This window comes from Corythoichthys intestinalis, chromosome 8 (assembly GCF_030265065.1).
Source record: "Corythoichthys intestinalis isolate RoL2023-P3 chromosome 8, ASM3026506v1, whole genome shotgun sequence".
NCBI lineage: Eukaryota > Metazoa > Chordata > Actinopteri > Syngnathiformes > Syngnathidae > Corythoichthys > Corythoichthys intestinalis.
In genome coordinates, this window is record NC_080402.1 from 3,721,968 (window position 1) to 3,746,614 (window position 24,647).

At 36.8% G+C, this 24,647-nt stretch overlaps 1 long non-coding RNA gene across 1 annotated transcript in view; it reads left to right on the plus strand.

The window, feature by feature from the left end:
- LOC130920532 (uncharacterized) overlaps positions 1-24,647 on the plus strand; it is a 63,297-nt gene that overhangs the window by 21,500 nt on the left and 17,150 nt on the right. The window lies entirely within an intron of this gene.

Consider the following 24,647-nt stretch of genomic DNA (forward strand, 5'->3'; position numbering starts at 1 on the left):
ATCTGAAGAACAACATACCCACTGTGAAGCATGGGGGTGGAAACATCATGCTTTGGGGCCGTTTTTCTGCAAAGGGACCAGGACGACTGATCTGTGTAAAGGAAAGTATGAATGGGGCCATGTATCAAGAGATTTTGACTGAAAATCTCCTTCCATCAGCAAGGGCATTGAAGATGAGACGTAGCTGGGTCTTTCAGCTTGACAATGATCCCAAACACACAGCCAGGGCAACAAAGGAGTGCCTTCGTAAGAAGCATTTCAAGGTCCTGGAGTGGCCTAGCCAGTCTCCAGATCTCAACCCCATAGAAAATCTGCGGAGGGAGTTGAAAGTCCGTGTTGTCCAACGACAGCCCCAAAACATCACTGCTCTAGAGGAGAACTGCATGGAGGAATGGGCCAAAATACCTGCAACAGTGTGGGAAAAGTTACAGAAAACGTTTGGCCTTCGTTATTGCCAACAAAGGGTACATAACAAAGTATTGAGATGAACTTTTGGTATTGACCAAATACTTATTTTCCACCATGATTTGTAAATAAATTCTTTAAAAATCAAATAATGTGATTTTGTTTTTTTTCCACATTCTCTCTCTCTCATGGTTGAGGTTTACCCATGTTGACAATTACAGGCCCCCTAATATTTTCAAGTGGGAGAACTTGCACAATTAGTGGTTGACTAAATACTTATTTGCCCCACCGTCTATCTAAGAAGATTTCAGGGATTTAAGCATTTATTCACAAGAATTTTCACCAGAAAAGCTCTGTTTACATGTGGTGGCCGCTAAATTGACTGACAGACTAGCATTGTACTTGTACCTCTTCTGAAGACGGTACACAAGAAAGCCCACACACTGTTTGCTGAAGACAAGTCAACAAAGCACATGGATTACTGGAACCATGTCCTATGGTCTGATGAGACGGGCGGGCTTTCTTGTGTACCGTCTTCAGAAGAGGCTTCCTCCTGGGGTGACAGCCATGCACACCAATTTGATGTAGAGTGCGGCGTATAGTCTGAGCACTAACAGGCCGACCCCCCACGTCTTCAATCTCTGCAGCAATGCTGACAGCACTCCAGCACTTGAAATTTTGGAGGAAAATGACAAGCAGTACTCAATTTGGACATTTAGGGATGTACTGTACGTAGGTTCTATGCGGTGTACTCACTTTTGTTGCCGGGGTTTAGATATTAAAGGCTATTTTTTGAGTTATTTTGAGGGGAAAATAAATGAACTCTATTATATCAGCTGCACACAGACTACTTTTCACTGTGTCAAAGTGTCATTTTGTCAGTGTTGTCCCATGTAAAGATATACTTAAATATCTGCAGAAATGTGAGGGGTGTACTCACTTTACTCACACGCGTTGAGTGACAGACGTAAACTAAATGCTTACTGCACATTTTTTTGCTTTTAACCAAGAATCGAGACTGTTTTACGTCCATTTCTATTAAGAATTCAGGGATTTAAGCATTTATACGCAAGAATTTTCACCGGAAAAGCTCTGTTTACATATGGCGGCCGCAGACTAGCATCATTCTACGACATATTTACGTAAAATAAATCCTAACTGCACGTTTTTTTTGCTTTTAACCAAGAATCCAGACTGTTTTACGTCCATATCAATAAATAATTCAGGGATTTAAGCATTTATTCACAATAATTTTCAACGGAAAAAGCTCTTTGTCTGTGAGATGGCGGCCGATAATTTGCTTACTGACTAGCATTATAGTTTTCAATATTTACTTAAAATAAATGCTAACTGCACTTTTTTTTTTTTTTTTTTTTGCTTTTTACCAAGAATCGAGACTGTTTTATGTCCATGTCTATAAATAATTCGGGGATTTAAGCATTTATTCAGAATTTTAACCGGAAAAGCTCTGTTTTATATAAGGTGGCCGCTAGCTACATTCACTAACAGACTAGCATTGTACTTTGACATTATTACGTAAGATAAATACTAACTGCACGTTTTTTTTCTTTTAACCAAGAATCAAGACTGTTTTACGCCCATGTCTACAACAAATTTGGGGATTTAAGCATTTATTCACGAGAATTTTAATCGGAAAAGCTCTGTTTACATATGGCGGCCGACTTGACTGACAAACTTACACCGTACTTCGACATACTTACATAAAATAAATGTTAACTGCACGTGTTTTTTGCTTTTAACCAAGAAACAAGACTGTTTTACGTCCATATCTATAAAGAATTCAGGGATTTAGGCATTTATTCACAGGAATCTACAACGGAAAAGCTCTGTTCAAATATGGCGGCCGCCACATTGACTGACAAACTAGCATCGTACTTTGACATATTTACGTAAAATAAATGTTTACTGCACGTTTTTTTTTTTTTTTTTTTTTGCTTTTAACCAAAAATCGAGACTGTTTTCCGCCCATATCTACAGAGGATTTAAGCATTTATTCATAAGAATTTTCAAAGAAAAAAGCTCTTTGTCCGTGATTCCACTCGGTCAGCTTTGACGGCCACGCTGACAATGCAGGCCCCCTATTAATCGGCCCCGGTTATCCGATTACTCGATTAATTGATTGAATTTTCAGTAGAATACTCGATTACTAAAATGTTCGATAGCTGCAGCCCTAGAGGTATGCTAATTTTGTTATAATATTGACTTCATACGTACCAAAGTTTGACTATTTTCTGGTTCATGTTTTGATTGCAGATTACCTTCGTTTTCATAATTATTTTTTAAAACTAAACTATTAAATCAATTATACACCAATTTTGTAGTCTTATTTTCATTGCGGTGAACTCTCTTTGCGTTCAGTCTTGAGCACCAAAACCCTTTTTTTTTCCCGAACAAACTGCCCGTCAAAGCCCCTTTTTTGCCCTCAATCAGAATTCACGTGCTGTTCACGCACACCTGAAGGCAAAAGCGTCTGCGCTCAATTTAGCGGCTCTGATAAATCACCATTAATTAGCTAATAAAAACCAGCAGGTGGTTCGCAGCCCAAAGACATCCACTCCAGTGTCGTGAATAATGTAGAGGAGATTGGACTCCGGCCGATCAAGTGTGTTGCTATTCCGCTGAAGGAACACAAACGGTCGTGACCTCAAGTCCCAGCAGATTGCGAACATGCGGACGGATATTTCAAGGCCCAGGCAATATTGTTTTACGACAATGTTTGATTGGACTCTCTTCATTTCTGGAATCTCTTCATGCTTTGCAAAAACAATATAGGTCTTCTTACACATGAAAAAAATTGATCAAATCAAGGCGCAAAAATTTATCAGCCAGTTTTGGGCAAAAATGTACAATGGCCTCAAAATCAACAGAAGCTACCAATGAACAGGAAGTGACCCGGAAATGCCCCAAAGTCAGACGGAAGCGACCAATCAACAAGAAATGATCCAAAATGTACTGGAAATCACCTGAAAAAGCCTCAAAATCAATGGAAAGTGACCCGTAAGTGCCCGACAACTAACCTGAAGTGACATCAACAGTAGGTGACTCAGAAATGCCCAAAAAATTAACCAAAGGTTACAAATGAACAGGAAGTGACCCGGAAATTCCCCAACATCAACAGAAAGTGACCTATGAGCTGAAATGTACAGGAAGTCACCTGGAAAAGCCCCAAAATCACCGGAAAGTGACCTGTAATTGCCGGACAACTAAAAGGAAGTGACCTGAAATCAACAGGAAGTGACCCAGAAATGCCCAAAAACAGTGTTGGGCACGTTACTTTAAAAAAGGTAATTAGTTACATTACTCACTACTTCTTCCAAAAAATAACTGAGTTAGTAACTGGATTACTCTATAGTAAAAGTAACTCGTTACCAGGGAAAGTAACTATTTCCGTAACTTTTAAAAGAACTTGTTGTATGCCAAAGAATTTGAAATTTTCTGAGCAGTATTCGAGTCAGTGGAATAGAGAAGAACAGACAGGTAGTTAACTTGTTAGGTGCTTCAGCAGATTTGAATTGCTTACCACAGATGTCGACAAAAGCTTTGCCACATAAATTACACATTACATGCAGGTTCTTTCCTTTAATTTCGACAAACTTGAAATAGTGTCTATATCTCCACCTCTTAAAGGACAATTTTTCTTCTGAATGCTCTACCATCCCGACCCTGTGCATCTGTTTTGCGTGTGTGTGTTTGCCGCACGCGCTGTTCCGGTTTGCTTGTGAAATCACCGGCTCTGATTGGCTTACCACGACACATGACTCTAACCCTCAGCCAATCACAATCACTTCCATCGCATCTCTCGAGGGGCTGCATTCAGGTAGGCTCGTTTCCCGACAATTCACGTCACCTTCAAAGCGTCTGCCGTCCTCAAGATGGAAGCAGAATTATTGCCGGCTGACAGTGGGAGATGGGAACGAGGCTAGCATCAGGTGTAGCAAACACAGAAACGTTACCAAACTTTGGAAAGCATTGTCTGATTGAATGAGCAGGGACAAACAGCTTGGAGTCAGAAGTACGTGCGCTATTTTCGAACCTGAACGCACCCCAAGTCTTGAATGACAAATCAATAGAGCAGAGAGTCTGCTCGACACGGCTGGTAGTTTCCTTCAATTTATTTAGAGTAAGTAACGGCACCGCTTTTGACCGTCAGTAATGGTAACGGCGTTGTAACGGCGGAAAAAGTAATTAGTTAGATTACCCCCTTACTGAAAAAATAACGCCGTTACGTAACGGCGTTATTGAAATGGCGTTACTCCCAACACTGCCCAAAAATCAACGGAAAGTAACCTTAAAATGCTCGAATATTAACAGGAAGTGAACTCACATCAACAGGAAGTAACCTGCAAATGCCCCAAAATAAACAGAAGGTCACAAATGAACAGGATGTGACCCAAAAGTGCCTTAAAATCAACCAGAAGTGACCAATCAATAGGAAGTTACATGGTGAAGGAATCGCGCCAGCCGGACCCGCGCTGGCACAACTCCAATGACCCGGGCCGGCGAGGCACTGACAATCTGGCTAGAAGGCCAAACTCCGCACATTCTCCTTAATCTTAACCCTTTTTACTGACTCCATTTTGAAAGGTTTAAAGAAGACTCACCAAAAACAAGTTGACAATTTATTCAGGTCGACGGCGATCATAATCTATTTTTACCCGTCACTTAAATTTTTAAAATGATAATGATGACATATTCAATAGTATTTAGTTTTCATTCATTTTTAATTAATATTGTAACGCTTGCTTGGCGGCGAAAAATTAGACACGGAAGTCGTGGTATTTTTCTCCCTCTTTTTACTCTGCTTACCGCCATCAACACCAACAAAACAACAACTCCGCTCCCAAAGAAAAAGAGGCAACTATATAGACCCCAATCACCAACGTCACACAATGATCTTAATTGTGGTTGTCAGCCCAAAATCTTCTAAATATATATTAAATGCATCTTACCAGATATAAAACGACTACTACATAGTCTGTGGTGATCGTTTGGTGCCCAGATTTCTTGTCGAATTACAGCAGTCCATCTCGCTCTCCTCTTCGGGTCTCTCAGAATACGGTAGAACTTCAAGTCTCTCCGTCTATCTTCTCTGTTACTGCAACCAACCGCCACACACGCCTTCACCGTTTTGATTATTAATGTTAACGAGCAGAAAAACACGCCGTAATAGGAGGCATGTACGTAGCGGTAATGTGTAAACACGACGAGCTGACACACAATATGGCGGCTCCAGTCAGGGGGGCGGAGTTGTGACGTCATGTGATTGGGGTCTATACACAGGCGGCAATCTAGTCCACCAATTGGATGACGCGCTGGCACACCGGGTGCACCAATAAGAACCTCTCGTTGATGTGTCAATCACGGTGCCGCCGCCAGACCCCGGTGACGCTACAATATTCTGACAGAATAGCCAACGACGTCATGCATTAAGAGAGACAATAGCTAATTAATATGCTCACTCGCCACCCTGTGGTCTGGGGTGTGAATTGCAACCTGTCAAAATGACGGACGGACTTCAGTTTTTTCCGTCACCGTTTTAAAAAACCGGTCAACAACGTAAAATATTCGGTTAACGCAACCCCTGCTAATACCATATTCAATGGATGACGATCTTGGCGAAAGTATAGCTGTCTTAAGCTGCCTGATTTAGAATTCCCCTCAAAAAATGATGACTTATTGATGATGACTTATTATTAGAGATGTCCCGATCGATCGGGTCCGATCACGTCATTTTCAAAGTATCGGAATCGGCAAAAAAAATATCGGCCATGCCTTTTTTTATATATATATATATATATATATATATAATGTGTGTATATATGTATATGTATTTTTTATTATTAAATCGTTTTCTAATTGTATTTAACGTTACAAACATGTTACACTCATCCAGAGTCTTTAGTTTAGGCTTAAGGTAGGGTTATCAAATTTATCCCAATAACGGCGGTATTTAATTTTTAAAAAATGTATCACGTTGAAATATTTAACGCAATTAATGCATGCACCGCACGACCCACTCATTGTCGCGCTCAATCTGTAATAGCACTTGATCTTTTTCTTAACACCTTATGTTATTTCCCAACGCAGAGAAGATATATCCATTAGTAGCACTACGCACAGTCATGGTTCCACTTCCCAGCATGCATTTGGCAATGGCTACAGTATCATTTACAGAAAGCTCAACAAATACACTAGATGGCAATATTTAGACACAATATACAAAGTCACAAGTCTTTTATCCGTGGATCCCTCTCACAGAAAGAATGTTAATGTAAATTCCATCTTGAGGATTTATTGTCATAATAAACAAATACAGTACTTATGTACTGTATGTTGAATGTATATATTTGTCCGAGTTTTATTCATGTTTTTCTTAATTCATTGCCAGAATGTATATGATCGGGAAAAATTATCGGGAATGATTGGAATTGAATCGGGAGCGAAAAAAGCAATCGGATCGGGAAATATCGGGATCGGCAGATACTCAAACTAAAACGATCGGATCGGGAGCAAAAAAACATGATCGGAACAACCCTACTTATTATTATATCTTGAAAGTTAATTTTATTGCTGAAACTGCGTTTCGGGTACATCAACATGTTGTGCCCCCCCTGCCCCAAAAGTCAAACTCCGCCTATGAATGGAAATGCCCTAAAAATAGAAGTTACCCATGATAAACAGGAAGTGCTTAAAATTACCCTAAAATGATCAAGACGGTGAACAAAAATCTACAGGAACTGACCTACAGTACCAAATAGCATCCCAAATTTCACCAGAAAATGTTGTTTTTCAGCAATATTTTAAAGAGGGAAAAAAAGGAGAATCGGTGTGTCACGATCCCACCGTGAGGATGTACGCCGCTTAAGTTGAGTCGTTTACGAACGTCCCGCCTCGTTAAATGTGACCGTGCGCTCGTCGTTGATGTATTTTTAATCGTGCTAATATTTTAATTAGCCCCAGATCCCCCTCCCTATTTCTCGCTTTCTCCCTCACAACCGCTCTCACTGCGCGTGTAATCTCAAGAGTATGATATTTAATGTGACATCTACACATACACACGCTGACTTTTTTTTTTTTGCAGACTGAGAATATTTATATTGAATAGAAAATAAGGGTGGAAAATAACCCAACTCAACGTTATTTTACATTGAAGAAGACAAAAATAAATGAACAAAATATTAAAAAACTAAAAATTCTGGGGGGTAGTAAAAATCTGAAACAAAATAAAAAATGGAAAAAAGAGCAAAGAGTAGATTAAAAAAATTCAATCAAAAATAATTAAAAAGAAACAGTAAAAAGTGATATTTTAAAAAAGGAACTTGCAAAAAAAAATCTATAAAAATACATTAAAAATAATCAAGCGATTCAAATTAAACACAAAATTATACAAAATAATTTTTAAAATTTTAAAATACTTTCAGGGAATAACGATATTTTTTTAGAATAATTGAAATGATAAATAAATAACAAAAAAAAGGTACAGTAATTATAAAAAAATCAATCAAAATAATTAAAAAGAAAAGGTAAAAAGTGATATTCTAAAAAGATAAATAGATGAATAAATACAAATTTGGTAAATTTTAAAAATTGTTACTTGCAAAAAAATTAAACACATTTTCAAACTATTCAAATTAACATAAAAATGTATAAAATATTGGAAAAAAAATAAAATAAAATTGTCAAGGGGAATAAAATGAGTAATTTAAGTTATTAAAATTTTTAAATTAAATTATTAAAATTTTGAAAAATCAGTTACTATAAAAATAAAACGGCAAAAAGTGATGTTTTGATAACATAAATAGTTTAATAAATACAAAATGATGGTAAATTAAAAAAGATGAACTTGCAAAAAATGAACGCGTGGACTTTGCGGACGTCCATCGCGCGGACATCCTACGCGCGGAAATTGCGGACATCCAACGAGCAGACATCGCCGACGTCCAATTATCCCCCGCCCCAAGGCTATTTCGACCTGTGTGTCTCTACTCTGTAGGCAACCATATTTGTCCGTTCTTTTCACAACATTAGAAAGGCACACATCTTTAAGTTCTGTAATAATAAAGTAATAGTTGTGAAAAACTGCTGATGGTGCCTCAGTGAAATTTGGTCTGTTCTCCGATGAACAACAAGTTGAGTAGGGAAGTTTTGATATAGAGGTTGAAGAAAGAAAACAGGCAAAGTTTGAGTCACAGCCAGAAAGTTTTGATGACAGTGTTGATTTCTATTCACTGTTCCCCCCAATTAAAGTCTATCACAGTCACAGCTGTTATTATACTGTAAAGCTGGTTAAACCGAAAGTTATGTTGTTGTAAGGTTTGTTAAATTTTGTTCATGTGCCCGTTTTGATCTACAGTTGGGCAAATAAGTATTTAGTCAACCACTAATTGTGCAAGTTCTCCCAGTTTTGGAGAGGCCTGTAATTGTCAACATGTGTAAACCTCAACCATGAGAGACAGAATGTGGGAAAAAAACAGAAAATCACATTGTTTGATTTTTTTTTTTTTTTTTTTTAAGAATTTATCTGCAAATCATGGTGGAAAATAAGTATTTGGTCAATACCAAAAGTTCATCTCAATACTTTGTTATGTACCCCTTGTTGGCAATAACGGAGGCCAAATGTTTTCTGTAACTCTTCACAAGCTTTTCACACACTGTTGCTGGTATTTTGGCCCATTCCTCCATGCAGATCTCCTCTAGAGCAGTGATGTTTTGGGGCTGTCGTTGGGCAACACGAACTTTCAACTCCGTCCTCACCCCGTGGCGTCAAAATGATAACGAGAGCGGTGAGCAAAAATCCCAGAACCACACGGGGGGATCTAGTGAATGACCTACGGAGAGCTGGGACCACAGTAACAAAGGCCACTATCAATAACACAATGCACCGCCAGGGACTCAAATTCTGCACTGCCAGAAGTGTCCCCCTGCTGAAGCCAGTACACATCCAGGCCAGTCTGCGGTTCGCTAGAGAGCATTTGGATGATCCAGTAGAGGACTGGGAGAATGTGTTACGGTCAGATGAAACCAAAATTGAACTTTTTGGTAGAAACACAGATTCTCGTGTTTGGAGGAGAAAGAATACTGAATTGCATCCGAAGAACACCATACACACTGTGAAGCATGGAGGTGGAAACATCATGCTTTGGGGCTGTTTTTCTGCAAAGGGACCCAGACGACTGATTTGTGTAAACGAAAGAATGAATGGGGCCATGTATCGAGAGATTTTGAGTGAAAATCTACTTCCATCAGCAAAGGCATTGAAGATGAGACCTGGCTGGGTCTTTCAGCATGACAATGATCCCAAACACACAGCCAGGGCAACAAAGGAGTGGCTTTGTAAGTAGGCAGGTGCCGGTTACCGGTTTCAAGGTTTACCGTGGTATGAAAACGTCACGGTTTCAAAACCACTAAAATTTTCCGTCATACCGTAGTACGGTATTCGCTATGTTACAAGTCTCAAAAATGCAGCCAGAAGTATCTTGGAGCGGCAGCGCTCACCCCTCCCTCTCCGGTTGTTGATGTGTGTGTGTCAGTGACGCTATTCTGCTAAACACAAAAAAGAAACACTCCAAACAAAAGGCGTACTTTTCTTGAATTTATGGAGGTCTGAAATCATAGTAACTGAAATATACAGTTTTAAAACGTTGTACAATAGTATTTTACATGTGTGAGTAGCTTCATTAGCACAAACACAACAGAATGTGAGGAAGTCATCCATGAAAAAGTTTGCCGAAAACAAAACACACATTTTCCTTTCAAATTCAAAATACAAAATTAACTAAAAACTTACAAAGACGAATGCTAGCCTAGCCTTAGCTGGGAGAGCAACTTCGTCGAGGTTATAAATCTCACGGCCACTGAGTAACAAGCTTGAATGAAGGAAAAGGTATAACATCAAAGATCGCTAATTGCGACGGATGATCTTGCCCTAAGCACAAATGTACGCTCACTGGACAAGGGGAGGTCTCACTCCCAGTATTTTTAGATGAAACCTTTACACAACATTCACATTTTAACTAACTTATCCATTTTTAACTTATTAACTTATGAATTCTGCGTCTTTTTACACAAAGGCATGACATGTAGACTAGAATTGACACAGTGGCTGAAAATGGCGAAACTTCACTTGAGCTTTTGCCCCCTCAAAAAAAAGAAAAAAGAAAAAAAAGTACAGTCAATATTTTTCAATTTTATTACAAGTGTTTTTACTTTTTTAGAGCAATTAATTTAGTTCTTGCTCCAATCTTGAGCAACCTGAGCTGTGGCTGTGGGTAGTCTATAAGTTCTATTTATTTTAATTTTATTTAAAATATTTTTTTGTTTATTTTAACATAATATTCATGTTCCAATTTGCAAATATTTTCTGAAAAAAAAAAAAAAAATCCCTGATAAATGTTTTTTTGTGTTTTTTTTTTTTTTTAACCCATACCTCTCAAAATAACACATTTTGGAGCTATAATTGCAATACCGTGATACCGTAAAACCGCTGTATTTTTGCTTACGGTTATCGTACCGTCAAAATCTCATACCGGCACATGCCTATTCATAAGAAGCATTTCAAGGTCCTGGAGTGGCCTAGCCAGTCTCCAGATCTCAACCCCATAGAAAATCTGTGGAGGGAGTTGAAAGTCAGTTGCCACGTTTACATGGAGCCAAATATTCCAATTACAATCGGAATATTTGTTCAAACCGAATAAATGTGTTCCATATATACCTCATTTGGAATGAACAGGCCCAAACTGAATGGAATTTCATTCCGATTCACAGGGGTGGAATATTCCTTTTCCCAAAACGATTAGAAGTAAAATTATATCATGTAAACAGGGAAGCGGAATGGTGTCTGGTTGCGTTCTTTCTGCGCATGCTCCGTACTGACGTGGTGACGTCACTTGGTGACGTAAGTAACGTCACTTGCGACATGGCTTCCGAGCACACGCACAGCTCACCCACACAACTTTTTAAATGAACGGCGTATCATTCTGAAGTTTTGTTTCCACTCGAAAAGTTAAAGCAGCAGCTGATCTGACGATCGATCTCCATGTTTTGCAACGTGACGCTTTGTTTTGATTAATCTGCGCATGTCAGACGGCAGTTGTCAAACGTCTTTTCGGAATAAAGGCAGTCACATGTAAACGCTGGATCGGAATAGATGAAGTGACATGTAAACAGCTGATGTGAAATTTCCATTCGAAATGATTTGAATCGGTATGAATAAAAGTCAGCATGTAAATGTGGCTAGTGTTGCCCAACAACAGCCCCAAAACATCACTGCTCTAGAGGAGATCTATATGGAGGAATGGGCCAAAATACCAGCAACAGTGTGTGACAAGCTTGTGAAGAGTTACAGAAAACGTTTGGCCTCCGTTATTGCCAACAAAGGGTACGTAACAAAGTATTGAGATGAACTTTTGGTATTGACCAAATACTTATTTTCCACCATGATTTGCAAATAAATTCTTTAAAAATCTAACATTGTGATTTTCTGTTTTTATGCCCACATTCTGTCTCTCATGGTTGAGGTTTACTCATGATGACAATCACAGGCCTCTCTAATATTTTCAAGTGGGAGAACTTGCACAATTAGTGGTTGACTAAATACTTATTTGCCCCACTGTATGAGCACATGCCCTTCCATTGTTCTCTGCACGGCCCTGATATTCATCCTCGACAAGTGGTGTTTACCATAATGACGACATTACATGAAGGACATACACACGAGACAAACTCATTCACTCTTTCAATGCCATTGGCAATGATAGACATCCAATCAAATAGCCATTTTCATCCTTCTGCTGTTGATTTAAATGAGTTTAGCACTGGTCGAGTTCAAATGAATTGGACATCTATTGCAGGTAATGCCACGGAATGAGTTAAATAGACATAAAAGCAAAATTTTGAAGTGTGAAATTCGCATCTACGTTGGTGTGAAAGCAAAATAAGGGGTTATGACTGCAGCACCCTTGACTGGATTTCACCCTCCTTGCTCGCCTCCTCTCCGTGTAACAGCTTCCTCCAGGCGAAAGCAATAAAGGCAGTAATTAGAATGCTAAAGACAGATGTAAATAAAGGGAACGAGACAGTGGTGAGGGATGAGGCATCGAGGTCACACGCTGGTGTTCTCTCATCATCAAAAAAAGAAAAATTTAATCACTCTAGAATTCCTTGAACGTTCAACTCATTGGTTGCCTTTGACGGAGATAGATGTCCAATCTGTTTTGAGAGGGAGGGCTGACAGGGATTAAAAGGACTGGATTTTCATCGCCTTCAATGGCAGAAAATTAGTTGGTTTACTTTACTCTGTATAAAGTCAAGTTGGCCAGTAGCTGATTAAGCAAAGCAGCCCCAAAAGCACAGATTTTCATTTGAATGGTGATTAGACTAGGTTAATTTCAGATTTAATGTGAGAGCGAATAATTTAGTATTAAAACTAGGGCTGTGAAACGATTAGAATTTTTAATCGAGTTAATTACAGCTTAAAAATTAATTAATCGTAATTGATCGCAATTCAAACCATCTATAAAATATGCCATATTTTTCTGTAAATTATTGTTGGAATGGAAAGATAAGACACAAGATGGATATATATACTCAACATGCGGTACATAAGGACTGTATTTTTTTATTATAACAATAAATCAACAAGATGGCATTAACATTATTAACAATCTGTTCAAGTGATCCATGGATAGAAAGACTTGTAGTTCTTAAAAGATAAATGTTAGTACAAGTTATAGACCCGTCTTAATGTTTTACTTTTAATTTGTAACATTTTCAATAAGAAAATAAACTAGTGGCCGACCATTGTTGATGTCAATAATTACTTACACAATGCTCATGGGTGCTGAAGCCCATAAAATCAGTCGCACCCAAGCGCCAGCAGAGGGTGGCAAAACTCCACAAAACACAATTAACAAGTGGGCATTTCACTGTACTGTCATTTAAATCTGTCTGAGCGGGGCATGTGCGTTAATTGCGTCAAATATTTTACCGTGATTAATTTAAAAAATACCGCCCGTTAACGCGATAATTCTGACAGCCCTCATTAAAACATTTTTGTGTTACGTTTTATCAAATTTTTAATTGGAAAAATTGTTTTATTTAACATTTAAAGGTAATCTCAAGGTTACGATGTACTCGACTTACACGACTTTGAGTATACAACTCCAGAGTCTTGTCTGCCATTTTGTCTCCAGTCCTTTTGTTTTGTTTTGTTATGTCGCATAAACCGTACCTTATTGTACCGCTGACTATCTTTATACAGTATACTTTACTGTATTAATATTGCATGTTCTGTCCTCACCAAACTTGACTTTGTTCAGCTTTACAGACACCAAACAAAGCACTTTTTGAAGCGTTTTACTTCCTTCACTTCTGACAATTTGCAAAGCTGTAACACACATATTTACACTTATGTTCAAAACGACACGCATTTTCTAAATAAAACACTTGACACAAAACAATTGGTGTTCAAACATCCATCTATTCTGTTAAATATGTAAATTTTTTAGATTAAATTAGCCTAATTTGCCTAACAAAAGTCTGCTAGTTCAAATGCTATGAATGTTAACATATTTATAATTCTCATAGCAAATCGCTCAAACGTAACTCCACAAACTGTAGCTGTAAACTTAGTTACAAATGCATACACAAACGTATAATAGCTGAAACAACTTACAGCCTTATGCGGGCCAAACCAGAGCACAGCTATCCTTTATCCATGTCCATACAAGGCGACAGTCCAGCCATACCCAAGGCTGCCACCAGAGGGCAATGTATCATTAAACAAAATACAGTCATTTTTGACTGTTTGGATAGTTATTTTGAGATTTAGGGGTACCTAAAGGGTTAATTCCGTGTGTTACAGTCCGTATTTTGGTGAAATATATAGCTTTTGTTAAAAAATTTTGAAATTTAGTTCATTTTTGGTTAAAAAAAAAAAAAATCTTTTACTTTCATTGTATTCTGGTGTATTATTTTTGGGAAAAATCTGTTACTTAGCCCTAATTCTATTGTATTCTAGTCATTTTTAGGCCTAAATATTTAGAATAAATCATTTTTGCTCATTTTGGTGCAAATTTGGTTCCTAAATGTTACTGTTTTGTTTTGGGAACTATTTAGAGCAAATATGCCACTTAACGTTGCTCTAATTGTGCGTAGTTGGATTTTTTTTGCTTGTATTTTTAGCTTTGATTGGATTGAAGGCCCCTGTTATTTTGTTACTCACTGCTGCTTTAATTGCGTTATAGTCCATATTTTTGTGACATTTTTAGCTTTGGTTAAAAATTTTGGAATTGAATTCATTTTTGGTCAAAAAACCTTTGCTTTGATTACATTCTGGGCTATTTTGGGATGGGGAAATCTGTTACCTAGCCCTACCTATATGGTATTCTAGTCATTTTTAGGCAAAAGTGTTTTGATTTAATCACATTTTTGCTCATTTTTAGTGCAAATTTGGTTAACTGACTATTGCTGAAGTTTTGTTTTTGGACCATTTTAGAGCAAATGTGGCACTAAAAATTGCTCTAATTGTGCGTAGTCGAGTTTTTTTTTGTTTTTGTTTTTTTGCTTGAATTTTTAGCTTTAATTAAATTGGATGTTTTCCCCATGTTTGACTCTGATATTTAAAAAAAAAAAAAAAAAAAAAAAAAAAAAAAAACTGATTGTTTTTATTATTATGTACTTTAGTGGTTTCAGTCCTTTTTTGCATTAGCGTTTGCTTGAACTGTTTTGGTTCATTTTTGGAACAAGTTTTGTTACTTACTGCTACTTTAATTTTGTTATAGTCTATATTCAGGTGAAATATTTATCTTTTGTTCAATAATTTTAGAATTTAGTTCAGTTTTGGTCAAAAAACTTTTACTTTGATTGCATTCTATAGTTATTTACACCCTATGTTTAGGGGAAAATCTTTCACTTAACCCTACTTCTATTGTATTATAGTCATTTTAGGCCAAAACATTTAGAATAAATTACATTTTTACTCCGTTTTTGGTTCTTGAATTTTGTTATAGTTTTTGGGGGGAACTTTTTAGAGCAAATATCTCACTTAACCTTGCTGTAATTTTGCATAGTCGATTCTTTTGCATGAATTTTTCCTTTGATTGGATTTAAGGCCCATTTTTCCGCCATTTTTGTTTTTAATCATTTCTGTAAACACGTGTAAACCATTATTTTTTTAGCCAAAATATGCTGCTTTGCTAGCATTTCGTGATTAAATTCGACCATTCATTTCAAATGCGTTTTCCCTGAAAATTTGGTCGAAACATTCACTTCAATTGCATTTTTAGTTGCTCACTTTTCAAATATTTTGCTGCAATTACATTTTTTTTGCTCATTTCCACACCAAATTTGATGACCTAAACTTGCATCAATTGCGACGATCATCGAAACTTTTTGCTTTGTCTTTTGCTTCGTTTTCAAACCAATTATTGCATTCATCTTTCATTTCCTACACCCAGGTACCTCAACTATCCTCTCAATTATCTCCAAAGTTAAACAACAACTTTTAAACACATTGTCCTCTCCCCTGTGATGTATATTTCCCCCCTCTTATGAAATGATGTGGGGAAGGGAGCGCCGCAGCCTTTTTAATGAGCTCTCAACTTTAAAGACTTGAAGGATATTAACAAGCCGCTTGACAAATGGCACTTAGAAGCACATTAAAGACACAGCTAATGGCGCGCATAATGACGGCTAATTTTCCATCAGATATAAATTAGAGCCCCCAACAGTTATTTGCCTTAAGGACTTTATGTAAATGATCCCGCTCTGTATAAACTGGGTGTGTGCGCGCGTGTGTGAAAAACAGCGCGCGCCGGGCCGATGATTAATAGAGCCGCAACAGAACCTGCTTGTCCGAGCCACCGTCACACATACATACACTAGAACATGGAGTGTGAGATCACTTTGTTGTTAAATATTTGATGGTGAAAGGGCGAAACTGGTTGGAAAAGTCTACACACCCGTGTTTAACTTGTTCACTGCAAGTGATAATGTTTCCGTGCCTAAAGATGCCCAATTCATTTGTACCGCAATGTTAGAATTCGTAGATTAATCCCAAAATTAGATTAATCGCGGAATTAGTCGACAGATTAATTCATGCTCATAGACTTCATAATGTATTGACGGCCCAGATCGGTCATGCACTGCACCTCGCGTTCAAGTAGGGGGCCGCCCACATCAAGAGGAGCTATTCGCAAACGCACGCAGCAATCTAACGCCGAATTTCTGTTGAAAAAGTACGAAGCTGTACAGCATACACACAGAAAGATGTGTCTCAGGAGTGATTTGTTCGAGGTTTCAAGGTAATTATGATATTTTTCGTACCATGCATGTATTTTGAAACGTTGTGAAAAATATCAATGGGAGAAATTAGCGGCTATTGCATTGGCATCGTAGTTCGCCATATTTACGTAAAACAAAGGCTAACTGAACGTTTTTTTTTTTTTGCTTTTAACTAAGAATCGAGACTGTTTAACGTCCATATCTACAAAGAATTCGGGGATTTAAGCATTTATTCACAAGAATTTTTACCGGAAAAGCTCTGTTTACATCAGGCGGCCGCTAGCTACATTCATTAACAGACTAGCATTGTACTTAACATATTTACGTAAAATAAAAGCTAACGGCACGTTTGTGTTTTTTTTTTGGGGGGGGGCTTTTAACCAAGAATCGAGACTGTTTTATGTGTATATCAAGAATTCAGGGATTTAAGCATTTATTCACAAGAATTTTCACCAGAAAAGCTCCATATATGTCAGGCGGCCGCTAGCTACATTCACTAACAGACTAGCATTGTATTTCAACATATTTACGTAAAATAAACGCTAACTGCACGTTTTTTTGTTTTGTTTTTTTTTTAACCTAGAATCTAGACTGTTTTATGTGTATATCAAGAATTCAGGGATTTAAGCATTTATTCACAAGAATTTTCGACAGAAAAGCTCTGTTTACGTCAGGCGGCCGCTAGCCGCATTCGCTAACAGAGTAGCATTGTACTTCGACATATGTACGTAAAATAAACGCTAACTGCGTGGTTTTTTTGCTTTTAACCAAGAATCAAGACTGTTTGACGTCCATATCTATGAAGAATTCGGGAATTTAAGCATTTATTCACAAGAATTTTCACCAGAAAAAGCTCTGTTTACATCAGACGGCCACTGGCTACATTAACTAACAGACTAGCATTGTACTTCAACATATTTACGTAAAATAAACGCTAACTGCACGTTGTTGTGTGTGTTTTTTTTTTTTTATTTTAACCAAGAATCAAGACTGTTTTATGTCTATATACAGAATTCAGGGATTTAAGCATGTATTCACCAGAATTTTTGCCAGAAAGCTCTGTTTACGTCAGGCAGCCACTAGCCTCATTCGCTAACAGAGTAGCATTGTACTTCGACGTATGTGCCTAAAATAAACGCTAACTGCACGGTTTCTTTTTTTTTCAACCAAGAATCAAGACTGTTATACGTCCATATCTATGAAGAAGTCGAGGATTTAAGCATTTATTCACAAATTTTCGCCAGAAAAGCTCTGTTTATGTCAGGCGGCCGCTAGCCTCATTTGCTAATAGTATATAGTGTATAATGATATTAAAGGGCTACTCTATTCTATAATGATGTATTTTTTCTTTCTAATTCTATATATGATTGTATATAGAATTTATTAATAATCTATTTACAATTTATTTATAATTGATTCTGCATGATTTCCTCAAGTATTAAGTTTCTGATGTTAAAATGAGTGATTTACTGTATTAGCTGTTGAAAACTTGAAGTAAATAAAATTAAGTTGCTATTTTTGGTCAAAAACTTATGGTATTTTAAATATTGCTATTGATCTTGAAAATATAGGTGATTATCTCTGCATTTGGTGATTTTTGTGCATCTAGTGCAAAATCAGAGACTTTTATAGCCATTTTAAGTTGTGTTATACTTATATACGGTAGAAAATTAATCGAGATTTTAAATGGGAACGACTTTGAATTTTTTTCATGCCGCTGCTCATGGAGACTCGTATATGACTATGGTAGGTGCCTGTTTTGGTTTTAGGTCGGTAGCAGCTTTGGTTTTGAAAATATTTGAATTTGAAATTTTTGAAAATAGGCCCCCTACGAATCGGTCCAGTTTCCTTTGTGATGTCAATAGTTTATGAAGTCTCGATTCTTGGTTAAATGCCCCCAAAAAAGGGATTTAGCATTTTTAAAAATATGTCGGAGTACAATGCTAGTCTGTTAGTAAATGTAGCTAGTGGCCGCCTTATGTAAACAGAGCTTTTTCGGTGAAAATTGTGAATAAATGCTTAAATCCCCGAATTCTTCATAGATTTGCACGTAAGTCTCGATTCTTGGTTAAAAGCAAAAAAAAAAAAAAAAAAACCCTGCAGTTAGCATTTATTTTAAAAATAATATGTTTAAGTACAATGCTAGTCTGTTAGTAAATGTAGCTAGTGGCCACCTCATGTAAACAGAGCTTTTCCGGTAAAAAATATTGTGAATAAATGCTTAAATCCCCGAATTCTCTATAGATATGGATGCTAAACAGTCTCGATTCTTGGTTAAAAGCAAAAAAAACAACGTGCGGTTAGGATTTATTTTACGGAAATGTGTCGAAGTACAATGCTAGTCTGTTAGTAAATGTAGCTAGCGGCCGCCTATTCTAAACAGAGCTTTTTCGGTGAAAATTATTGTGAATAAATGCCTGAATCCCCGAATTCCTTATAGATATGGACATAAAACAGTCTTGATTCTTGGTTAAAAGCAAAAAAAAAAAAAAACATGCAGTTAGCATTTATTTTAAGTAAATATGTCGAAGTACAATGTTAGTCTGTTAGCTAGTGGCCACCTTATATAAACAGCTTTTCCAGTGAAAATTCTTGTGAATAAATGCTTAAATAACTGAATTCTTTATAGATATGGACACAAAATAGTTTGGATTCTTGGTTAAAAGCACACACCAAAAAAACGTGCAGTTAGGATTTATTTTACGTAAATATGTCGAAGTACAATGCTTGTCTTTTAGTAAATTTAGCTCGCGGCCGCCTTATGTAAACAGAGCTTTTCCAGTAAAAATTCTTGTGAATAAATGCTTAAATCCCCGAATTCTTTATAGATATGGATGTAAAACAGTCTCGATTCTTGGTAAAAGCAAAAAAAGTACAGTTGGCATTTATTTTACGTAAATATGTAAAAGTACGATGCTAGTCTGTTAGTCAATGTAGCGGCAGAATTACAACATTTTTTATGTTGAAAATTCTTGTGAATAAATGCCTAAACGCCTTAATTCTTTTATAAATATGGACTTAAAACAGTCCTGATTCTTGGCTGGAGCAAAAAACAAACAAACATGCAGATAGCATTTATTTTACGTAAATATGTCGACGTACAATGTTAGTCTGTTAGGAAATGTAGCTAGTGGCCGCCTTATGTAAACGGAGCTTTTCCGATTAAAAATTCTTGTGAATTAATGCTTAAATCCCCAAATTCTTTATAGATATGGACGTAAAACACTCTAGTCTTGGTTAAAAGCAAAAAAAAAACAAACATGCAGTTGGCAATTATTTTACGTAAATATGTCGAAGTACTATGCTAGTCTTTTCGTAAATGTAGCGGCAGCCTTACAACAAAGAGCTTTTTACGTTGAAAATTCTTGTGAACAAATTCTTAAACGCCTGAATTCTTTTATAGATATGGACGTAAAACAGTCCCGATTCATTGTTAAAAGAGCACAAAAAAAAAAAAACAGGCAGTTAGCATTTATTTTACCTAAATATGTCGAAGTACGATGCTCGTCTGTTAGTCAATGTAGTGGCCGCCATACGTAAACAGCTTTTCCGGGTAAAATTCTTTTAAAAAAACGAAAAATATAATAATTACCTCTAATCCTCGAACCAATCACTCCTGAGACAATCCTTCGTGTTTGTATGCGATCCAGCTTTCGTACTTTTTCCAACTTAAATCCGGCGTTGGATCGCTGCGTGTGTCACTGCGAATAACTGAAGCGGATTGTGGGATGGCCCCCTACTGGAAGCCGTGGCGCAGTGAAGGTTGACTCTGACCTGTCAATATCTTTATAAAATCTATGGGTGATAAATGCCCAATCCATTTGTACTTGCAGTGTTCGTATTCATAGATTAATCGCAAAATTAGTTTAATCGCAAAATTTGTCAGCCGATGAATCTGTAATTAACTCGTTCACTGCCAACAACAGCAATTGATACCCAAGCCATTTATTAATCACAAAATTATTTAACAGATTAATCCATCTTTAACTTTTTCACTGCCAATGATCCTTTTTCAGTGCCAATGACTGCGATAGACGTCCAATTCAATTGAATTTGGAGGGTTCATTCGTTGCCACAATCCCAGTTCAAATGGACTGGATGTCTACTAGTGATAAACTAGAACAACTTAGGTTTGTCAATGGCAGCTAATGAGTTAATTATCATAATTATATTAAAAAGTGAGTCGATTTTGGGGGTACAGTGCGCCAGGTGTGTGGTGTCAGTTAAAATGGGGTTTTAAACTGTTTTAATTTGTCATTTCATATTTTGCACATTGTCATTGTGCAGTTGTTTTCAAGCCAAATTGTATTATTAGATTCTTGCAATAGCAACAGTTATTAAAAAATTGCGTTTTTAATGAATTAATGAAGAAGATCAGTGCTGCTTGCGTCCTACAATTTTTAAGAGAAAATTCTAGCCAAAAAAAAATGTTTTTCTTTAAAAATACATAAATAAATAAATAAAATATATAATATGATGAAATGGGCCATAATTACTATGAAAATTTACACCAGAATATCAAATTTCCTGAATATAGCAAAAACCGTGCAACGTTTGATTGGAAAACGTCACATTGTCATTATTTTCGTGACGTCACTGCTTTTATACAACATCCAATCTCGCCCTCGGGCTATTTTTTTTTTTTTTAATGAGGACTCGGCTATATCATACTGTTTCACACAATTTAATAATAATAATAATAATAGTAATAATTTCATTTTTTATTTTTTTGTAATATGGGAAATCCTCCTGTGATTTCTTTCATGTGTTTAAAAGCATCGAACTCATTAATCTTTAAAGCAGAGGAGTCAGGAGTCGTCTGCGCACGCGCGAGCAGGTGGTCACATACGATGATTGTTTTTGAAAAATGTTTTGGGGGATTTCAGAATCGAAATTATTATTAATAATTCATTGGAAATGTGTCTTTCTCTGTTGTCAAACACAGTTCGTTTGGAATATATGGCAATATAATACCACGCAAATTTTATATATTTTCCTACATTAATTTTTCACCTTTAAAACTGTAATAATAATTATAATAATAATAAAAAAAAAATTGTCCAATTTTTTTTTATTTTTACTTTTTTTTTTTTTTTTTAACAATTTCATCGTCCGTTCGTTCGTATGTGCGTCGGAAAAAAAGGGATGTAGGGGGGTAAACACTTAACACACTAACTGACACATTAATATTAACGCTGTTATTAATATTTCACCAAAAATGCTAACAACAACCGCGGAGGCCACGTGTTCGAGTTGACAAATCAGATTGATTATTTTTAGGGCGACGTCTAATTCCTGCGACGTCTCTTTTCTTCTTCTTCTTTTGAAAGGAAGGCAGACGCTCGGCGTAAATGTACAGTTAAAATATTCCACTCGTGGCTCCCCAAGGCAGTCCCTGACTTCATTAAAATTTCATCACTAGCCCCTGTGAGAGTGTGTGTGCGTATGTGTGGGTTTGAAAGAAGGGGGTTATATTGTGGCGAAAATAGTAAAAATAAAATAAAATTTAAAAAAAGTGGAGAAGGCGTAATTATGACCAAAGGAAACATGGCTGGGTTTTTTTCCCCTGATGTATGTTATGTCAGCGGGTTCGCATGCAGTGCGCATGCGTTGTAGTCAATTCGCGTATATGGCATAGGGCGGAGGGGCCTGCACTTACATTTTTTTCAATTCTAAAATAATAGTAATAATGAACATGTTAACTTATTGGCTGCCTTTGACGGTGATAGACGTCCAAACCCAGTCAAATTGTATTCGACGTCTATCGCCGTCAATGGCAGTGAAACATGATCACTCAAGTCAGCCATTCCAGTGGATACGGAATTGATGTTTATTACTGTCAATGGCAGTTAAATATACACTACATGTACAAAAAAAAATTCTGTCTGTGCAAATTTGATCGCTGCCAGCTCCAAAGTCAAATTGGATTGGACGTCCATATCCGTCAATAGAAGTAAAACATTATCAATTAATGCCAGTGGTTATTGTTGTCAATGGCAATTAAATATATATTAGTGCAACCATTTTTTTTCGGATTCTGTGAAATTTGATCGCTGCCAGCCCCAAAGTCAAATTGGTTTGGACGTATATCGTCGTCAATGGCAGTGAAACATGATCAGTCAATGCCAGTCATTGAAATGGAATTGATATTTATAACCGTCAATGGCAGTTAAATATGTACAAATTTGGTCGCTGCAAGCCCTCCAGTCAAATTGGTTTGGACATCTATTGTCGTCAATGGCAGTATAATCTGATCAGTCAATGCCAGCCATTGTAGTTGATCTGGAATTGATGTTTATTACTGTCAGTGGCAGTTAAATATGTACAATTATTTTTTTTTTTTAGTTTGTACAAATCTGATTTCTGCCATCCCTCCAGTCAAATTGGTTTGGACGTCTATCGCCGTCAATGGCAGTAAAACATGATCAGTCAATGCCAGCCATCTGGAATTGATGTTTATAAGTGTCAATGGCAGACAAGCTTTTTGTGTATGTACAAATTTGATCGCTGTCAGCCCTCCAGTCAAATTGGTTTGGACGTCTGTGGTCGTCAATGGCAGTAAAACATTATCACTCAATGGCAGTCATTAAAATGGAATTGATGTTTATTACTGTCAATGGCAGTTAAATATGTACAAGTACAATTTTTTTTTCTGAGTCTGCACAAATTTGTTTGCTGCCATCCCTCCAGTCAAATTGGTTTGGACGTCTATTGCCGTCAATGGCCGTGAAACATGATCAGCCAATGCCAGCTATTGTATATCGAATTGATGTTGATAAATGTCAATGGCAGTTACATACGTATAATTTAGGGCTGTCAAAATTATCGCGTTAACGAGCGGTAATTCATTTTTTAAATTAATCCCGTTAAAATATTTGACGCAATTAACGCACAAATGCCCCGCTCAAACAGATTAAAATGACAGCACAGTGAAAGGTGTACTTTTTGTGTTTTTCGGAGTTTTGCCGCCCTCTGCTGGTGCTTGGGTGCGACTGATTTTATAGGCTTCAGCACCCATGAGCATGGTGTAAGTAATTATTGACATCAACAATGGCGAGCTACTAGTTTATTTTTTGATTGAAAATTTTACAAATTTTATTAAAACGAAAACATGGAGAGGGGTTTTAATATAAAATTTCTATAACTTGTACTAATATTTATCTTTTAAGAACTACAAGTCTTTCTATCTATGGATCGCTTTAATAGAATGATAATAATGGTAATGCCATCTTGTTGATTTGTTATAATAAAGAAATACAGTACTTATGTACCGTATGTTGAATGTATATATCCATCTTGTGTCTTATCTTTCCATTCCAACAATAATTTACAGAAAAATATGGCATATTTCGTTTGAATTGCGATTAATTACGATTAATTAATTTTTAAGCTGTAATTAACTCGATTAAAAATGTTAATCGTTTGACACCCCTAGTACAATTAAAACTTTTTTTCCCCCCGGAGTCTGCATGTGCAAATGTGATCGCTGCCAGCCCCCCAGTCAAGTTGGTTTGGACGTCTGTCGCCGTCAATGGCATTGAAACATGATTCGTCAATGCCAGCCATCCCAGCTGATATGGGAATTGATGTTGACAACTGCCAATGGCAGTCAAATATGTTCAAGTAAAACATTTTTTTTTGAGTCGGTCGGTGCAAATTTGATAGCTGCCAGCCCTGCAGTGAAATTAATTTGGACATCTATCGTCGTCTTTTGCAGTAAAACGTGATCTGTCCATGCCAGCTGTCAATGGCAGTTGAATATGCAGTACAGCAATATATGTTCTTCTTTTTTGGCAATTGTTACAATAATAATTTGTCTTCTATGTCAGGATACAAGAAACTACTGTATATTTGTCTAAACTATTTTTTTTTGTAGTAATAAAGTCAACATAAGCACTCTTTCCTATAGTGTGTACACTAGTGTTTCTTCTTTTTAGGAA